The following is a 7,147-nucleotide window of genomic DNA, read 5'->3' as shown; positions in this document are numbered from 1 at the left end:
ACATTAACAAATCTTTCGATGTAGTTCTGAAATGAAATCGAGAGTGGCATTGGCAATAAACCTGGTGACTGCTCTGGTTAACCAAATCTACGTCCATTCACTATATAAGTCATCCAGGTAAGATTTCTTATCTACAGAACAATTCTAATGTTTTAGTGTTTATTGAAATGATAAAAATATTCTTATCGAGGACAATACGTAATATTACACTAGTGTAATACATATACAAAGCAGTATAATGGTTTTATAATTGATTTCTGCAAAGATCTGTATAGTCACAATCTGAGTCTGTAAAAAAAAAGAGCAAGTCTTTATACATATATATCTCAACTGAAATAAACACTATATCATTGCCTTCGGAGAGTTGCATAGTTGTGCTTTCAGTATCGGGTGCGATTACTTATTTAAAAGATTGCAAAATTGTTAACGTGAGCTACATGTATAAAATTCTGATACAATAGTTTTGTTATATCCTTTAGAGTCAGTACATGTCTAATATTTATTATCTAAGTATTTAGATAAACAATAAATAATTTGTTTTTAAAAAATGTGTTTTAAGAAACTTAATTTTGTCCGTTTATGGTTTCGATTTTTGTTCTCTATTTAAATTTGTGCATCTATGTTTGGGTAAATTTAAATAGGTTTTCTTAAACAGTAAGGTATAATCTACTCATTGTGCCCACAAATGAAATATTATTGCATTGATGCTGGCATTGTGTATTGATACCCTACTTTGAATTAGAAAAACAATGTTTACGTGTTTTTGTATGCTATCTGTAGGTTTTTTTTTAAAATGACGTGTATAGATTAAATAACCTCTACAACATGTTTTGAAGTATATATACACATATCAGTGGTTTACTTTTTTTTAAATGTTGAACATAACATACATATATGGTGCGTGTACATGCATACACGTTTCCCTCCAGAAACACCACAATTAAATCGAACCTCATCGTAAAAGTGTATTGTTTGTTTCCTTTTCATCGCAACGTTCCAGTTACATGTCAGCCAAGATGGCCGATGTAAAGCGTGTAAATTAACAGAAACTTCACCGGATGGAAAATTATCACAAGTTATGTGTAATGCCCACCACAACCACAGAACCTGGTTGACCGATCCTGAGAGTTTTCAACCGGTGAACAATTAACATACAGTTCAACTGTCCATGAGAAATGAAAAATGAATAAAAAGAAATTGTCTCGCTTCTCCCTCTGATGCATGTTGTTCTTTTATTTGTTAATTCAATTGGGAATTTTCCTGGTTTAATGATGGAGATACGTAGCTATATGTTATCATAGCCGTAACTTGACCCAATCGAGTTGCATGATGCATCATCGAGACGCAATTAAAGCATGGCGTTTGATCTGATCATCAGCTTCTAGCAAGAAGACTTGATCTTGCTAGATTTGGATAATGTTTCTGTCATAAGGATAAATGCATTACCCGTCCTTCCATAAAAAAGAACTATTATCAAAAGCACTTTTTTATCCATTGTACAAAGTTTACTTTCTGAACGGTCATTTTCAAACAATCTCTTTTGAAACGCGCTCAAATGCAAACGTAATTTATGTGTAATTCGTCATCAGGTTCAGATAAAGATGTTACGATTTTGAAATATCCGTATTTGAGTGTGATGATCTAGAAAATTGGATCGCACACCGTAAAATAAACAGTGTCATTAAAGTAAGTTGATGGGTATATATATATATTTTAAAAAAAAAAAGGTTATTAACATATGGCAACTACCTCCAAATTTCGTGGAGTCCTACCTTCCGCATATTGCAATCATTTTCGCATTCAGACAAAACGCAATCGGAAAGCGCTTACAATATATCTCTTGCGCGATAATGTAGCTACAAAATCACGCATTGGATGCTTTCATTTATTCACTATCTACATTAATTTTAAAAGGGAAGACTGCTCTGGTGAGGATACGACTGTCTGAAATGTACGAGAATGTGAAAATATTGTAGCAACTGTTTTAATAGCAAATTGTGAAGTTAGAATGTTCCATGCCAATTTTGTATATTTGGATATATCTATCATTTACGTTTTTGTAAATAATTTTACAAAATTTAAAATAACAAGATTTAAGAAATATCTTTGACAAAATGTTCAAACGTGAATAATCACATCGAAATGCCTTGATTTTACAAATTGTATTATTCAAAACAATGATACCATATCCACTTGATTTAATTTTAATTGAATCTATTAAAGCTCAACACTTAAAGATGGTAATCAGTATTTTCAACTTGAAAAAAAAATACTGTATCCGTTTGAGTGTGCTCAGAAACTTATTTATGCCTTAAATAAACACTGAGTGATTTTTTCACTTTTCCCTTGAGGAAAGTATTTGAGTTTGTTGTATTTATTGTTCTACTAAAACATAAATTGTCTTTTCTTCACTCCTCAGATTCCGTTGAAATAGCACGCTTGTACGGCTTTGAGCATCAATTGCCTATTCAGAATAGGATCTTGTATGTTTGGTTCCCTTGGTTGGTATCACAGTTTTGTTGTTTGGAAAAGAATTCATAGTTCATTTGCTATTTACAATACATGTTCGATAAAAAACAAAATACATGTTCCTGCAAACAAATAACTGTACCTGGGTATCAGGATATACATTGTACAATGTACATGCATAGTCACAGAAAAAGTAAACTATTTCGAAATACCACTAGATACTTTTTTGATTTGGTATTTGGAGAAAGTGTAGTAAAATAGATACATTTTTGGTAATTCTGTATTCCCAGTGTTCAGAATTTGCTCATTTGTTCATGATACGCCAAATACAAATATGTGACCATTGTTTGAGTCATTCAAATGGCAATGATGTACATTCACAATTAAACAGCACGACACGATCCTCATGATTTTGACACCTTATAAATAATAATCATAGCCTTGTTGATAATGGTTTCATCACTTTCGCTCTAAATTAGGGTGTCCTTGTCATTTCTACCATGGTCTTGTCCAGTATAGTAGAAGACCTTTTGGGAGTTGATTTTTATGAACTCTCCTATGCAGTTACTCTGGCAAACCGGAAGTAAAACAGTGTTTGGACCTAAGCAAAAATCAACACCGCTGACAGAATGTAGTACTTGAAAATAATCGATGAATTCAATGTTATGTATTCAGAAGCATTATTTTTTCAAGAAAATTTATTTATACCTTAAATGTAGTCGGATTTTAAATTGTACAAAAGTTTAGGGGTTTTTTTGTAGTCGTATCTGTTCCTACGCCAGAGTTCGATACAGCGGTAGCGTTTGAAATAAAGAACAGACTATATCCATTTTTAGGACAGAACCAGTACTGGCGTAGACTAGACTTTATCATTTGTTTGTTTAAAATTGCTTTGATACACTTTTCCAGATATATTTCGATAACTGATAAATTCATCGTAGACTTTGATGGCGTTAACTCTATGAATATTACACAACGTGATTTATATGGGGTTTTCCATCTATAGCTCATTATTCTTGTCGGAAAAGCCTGAAAATTTATATTAGAAAAACTGTGCGCAATTATTCAAATAGAGCTAAAACACTACTTGCCATGCAAAATAACATAGAGTTGGTATCAAAATAAATAATTATCAATAAAATCAACTCCATTCAGTACTTCAGTACTTTGTTACATTTCAAGTTCACAGTAAATAAATAATTTTATTATATTTAACTGTTATCTCGTATATCAATATTATAAAATGTTATAAAACTTATGTTATTTATGACATGTTTTATTTTGTTGTATTTTTCACTCTGTTGACATATTTCTACAGCTTTAAACATACATGCCTTATATTTATGTTCTTGTGTTTCTAATTGATTAGATTAACTCTCATTTTAATGTTCATAGTCAGCCCACTAATATCTTTCCATGTATATAAGTTTGGGTGTGCCTGACGCTTTATTGCTCTATTCAATTTCTTAAACGCTGTAATACTACTAGTTTTTGGGAGTTGATTTTAATCAACTCTCCTATGCAGTTACTCTGGCAAACGAAAGTGAAACAGTGTTTGGACCTAAGCACAAATCACCACCGCTGACAAGACTTAGTTCTTGAAAATAATAAAAAAAAATTCAAAGTAATGTATGCTGAAGCATTGTTTTTCAAGGAAACTTATCAATAAACACTTTGAAAATAGTCAGATTTTATATAATACGAACAACGAAGATATCTTTATAGTCTCATGTATTCCTACGCCAGAGTTTGATATGGCGTCGTTCAACCAAACTCTCGGCTGTTTCCGTAAATTTCCGACAAGCAGAAAGGCTCTCTTGCTTGTCGGAGATTAACGGAGACAGCCGAGCGTCTGGTTGAACGAAACTAGAGTTCGATATCAATAGAGCTTGGATCCATAAAATTTCTTTTCTTGTCGGAAAAGTCTAAAATTCATATAATAAAAAAGTGCGTTATTCAAATAGGACTACAGACTAGAAACTAATTGCCATGCAAGATAAGTTGATTTTAAAATAAATGATAATCGATAAAATCAACTCCCGTCAGTACTTCAGTACTTTGATTTATACATTCTGCATTTTTGTTATAAATCTTATGATTATATACTTTCATCATTTTTATATATTTTACGATTGTATACAAATTGCATTTTGTTATATATTTTATGATTGTATTTTTGATAAGTGTGCATTACTGCTAAATGATGTAAACACAGTATTCAGTTGTTAATGTAGATCTTCTGAAGTGACAACTGATTCAAATCAGTTAGGATTAGATCGAATTACCGATTCTTTCGAAAAACAAATATCAATCAAAATAATTTGACACCACGTTGCTGTTTTCTTTCTCGAAGAAAGATATTTTATTGAAACTTTGAATTTTACATTTAAATAAGATAATTATACACATTTATATGAAGAGGAGCTGTTTTGAATTTGTATTCTTAAAAAAGTGTCCGTTTTGGTGTTTTTTGGTCTTTTTCTGCTGTTTTTGTGTTTTTTTAGTAAGGAAAAGAAGAAATAAATAATAAGCTTTAAAATTTGAATATTCAGAATTCTTCTTCTCGGGGAAATAAACATGGTATAAATATTGCCACAGCCATCCAGTCCTCTGAATGTACATGTACCGGTATAAATTGATTAAAATAGTCAAGGATCCGGAGAGATTGTCGGCACTTTCTCATTCTCGTCTAGTTAAAATGGATAGTAAGGAGGGATTGAGAAAGTGATTGTCCTTGGACTAACTGTTGAAAAATAAAATCAATATTTTTAATAAAAGTTCAAGTTTAACTATACATCTTATTAACAAATTTTATATCGTAGTACAAACAAAATTACAGAAGTCTTCATATAATTGAATCGTTTCTACTCACTTGTCGTTGATGTAAGAATTTGGTGATACAATTCACACATATTTTCATTGCAGGAGTTTTCGCAATTTTTACAAAAACTTTCTACGAGAAGATGAAACGCTTTGAGTGGAGACATGCCGTCCTGCACTTAATAAAACGTGAAAACAAACAATGTTTAACAAAAATGACTAAATGCATATGATAAATATGAGATTAAGTTTAAGGGTTGTTGATATGGAAAGGCACTGTTAATGTTAAAGGCACAGGCAAACAGCATAAATGATAGATAATTAAAGCAAGAAATAAATAGGAATTCATTTTTTTTTTCAGTTTTTTACTTGAATACAAGAGTGCTGTTATGTTAACCTTATTCAAACTTGTAAAATGTCTTAACATTACATGCGCGAATCAAGATTTTTTTTTCCTGCTGTTGGGGGAGGGGGGGGAGGGAGGCCTATGTTACATCATTTTAGTATGTAAATTTAAAAACTTCGTCGGAGCCTCCATCCCCCTAATTAAGATTTGCGCATGCATTAGCAGTTTTAAAACTCACCTGAAGCCCTTAGTGATCGTTGGAGGGTAGGACAAACAAGAATGGTCAACAGAACCGTCCACAAACACACGTTGAGAGCCATCGTCATGAATATACCGGTAACAAGCTCTCCTCTCATGTCACATGTACGAATTGAAAACTTCCTATGTTTTATATATACACGCAAAATTATCCAGAAAATCTAACTGATTCGTTAAAGTGATAAAATGTAGACATCTGATCTTAACCTCCAACATTGCCGCTCACAACACAGTACTTTAATACTTTAATGTGAAATTGTGTTCGATTATTTGAATGACACCTGTACTTTAAAATAACAAACTATATATATATATATATGTGTGTGTGTGTGTGTGTGTGTGTGTGTGTGTGTGTGTGTGTGTGCACTAGAAATGAAGATCACCCCTTTTCTTTTGTGTATATAACCGCCTGTGGAACCCCCCCCCCCCCCGATAAAAGAAAATATAATAATATAATATTAAGCTCTCTTATATTTGTTAACAAATGTTGTAAAGCAAAAAAAAAAAAATCTAAAATCGCCATTTCTTTGATAAAATGACTCGTGGTAAACAAGATAATCTGTTACAATGTGTTCCTAAGTGAAACTATTTACAAAACAAAGGAACATTTGATTGAAACTTATTCAAATACAACACATATGTGACCAATAACAAGTCTCGAGCTATGTTTGAAAAAAAATAATTAAACTGAGTATCTTGTTTATAACTTGATATTTGAATTTTAAATTTTGACGAAGCATCTAAATACACAAATTAACAGTTCTTGACATTAGAAATGGCAAAAATGAAATTTTAAAACTTTGAGCTAAAATCGTCCAGGGCCCTTTAAAGTACAGGTGTCCTTTAAAGAATCGAATACATTGAACACAATTTCACATTAAATCACTGTGTTTTGAGCGGCAGCGTTGGAGGTTAAAATTAGATATCTACATTTAAACACTTAAACGAATATAAAACGTATATAAAATATAGGGAATTTTCGATCATAAGTACTGTCATTTCAAATAACTTTTAACTTTTACTCCAATACTACTTTTATAGTCACTACAAGTGTTCAATTTCATTTTGTATAGAAATCTTAACTAAATAATAATTTAAACTATAAATATTTGTTTGGTTTCCTCAATTAATCAATTTCCATGCCTAATTTAAGCAATCATTTCAGGAAAATTATCATTTTGTTTGGGGCCCAATATTGCCAAGAAATGGCATGTGACATAGGTTACAAATAAGATAAATGACGGGTCCCCATCT

This window comes from Crassostrea angulata, chromosome 4, assembly GCF_025612915.1.
Source record: "Crassostrea angulata isolate pt1a10 chromosome 4, ASM2561291v2, whole genome shotgun sequence".
NCBI lineage: Eukaryota > Metazoa > Mollusca > Bivalvia > Ostreida > Ostreidae > Magallana > Magallana angulata.
Note: the sequence above shows the minus strand (reverse complement) of the source record.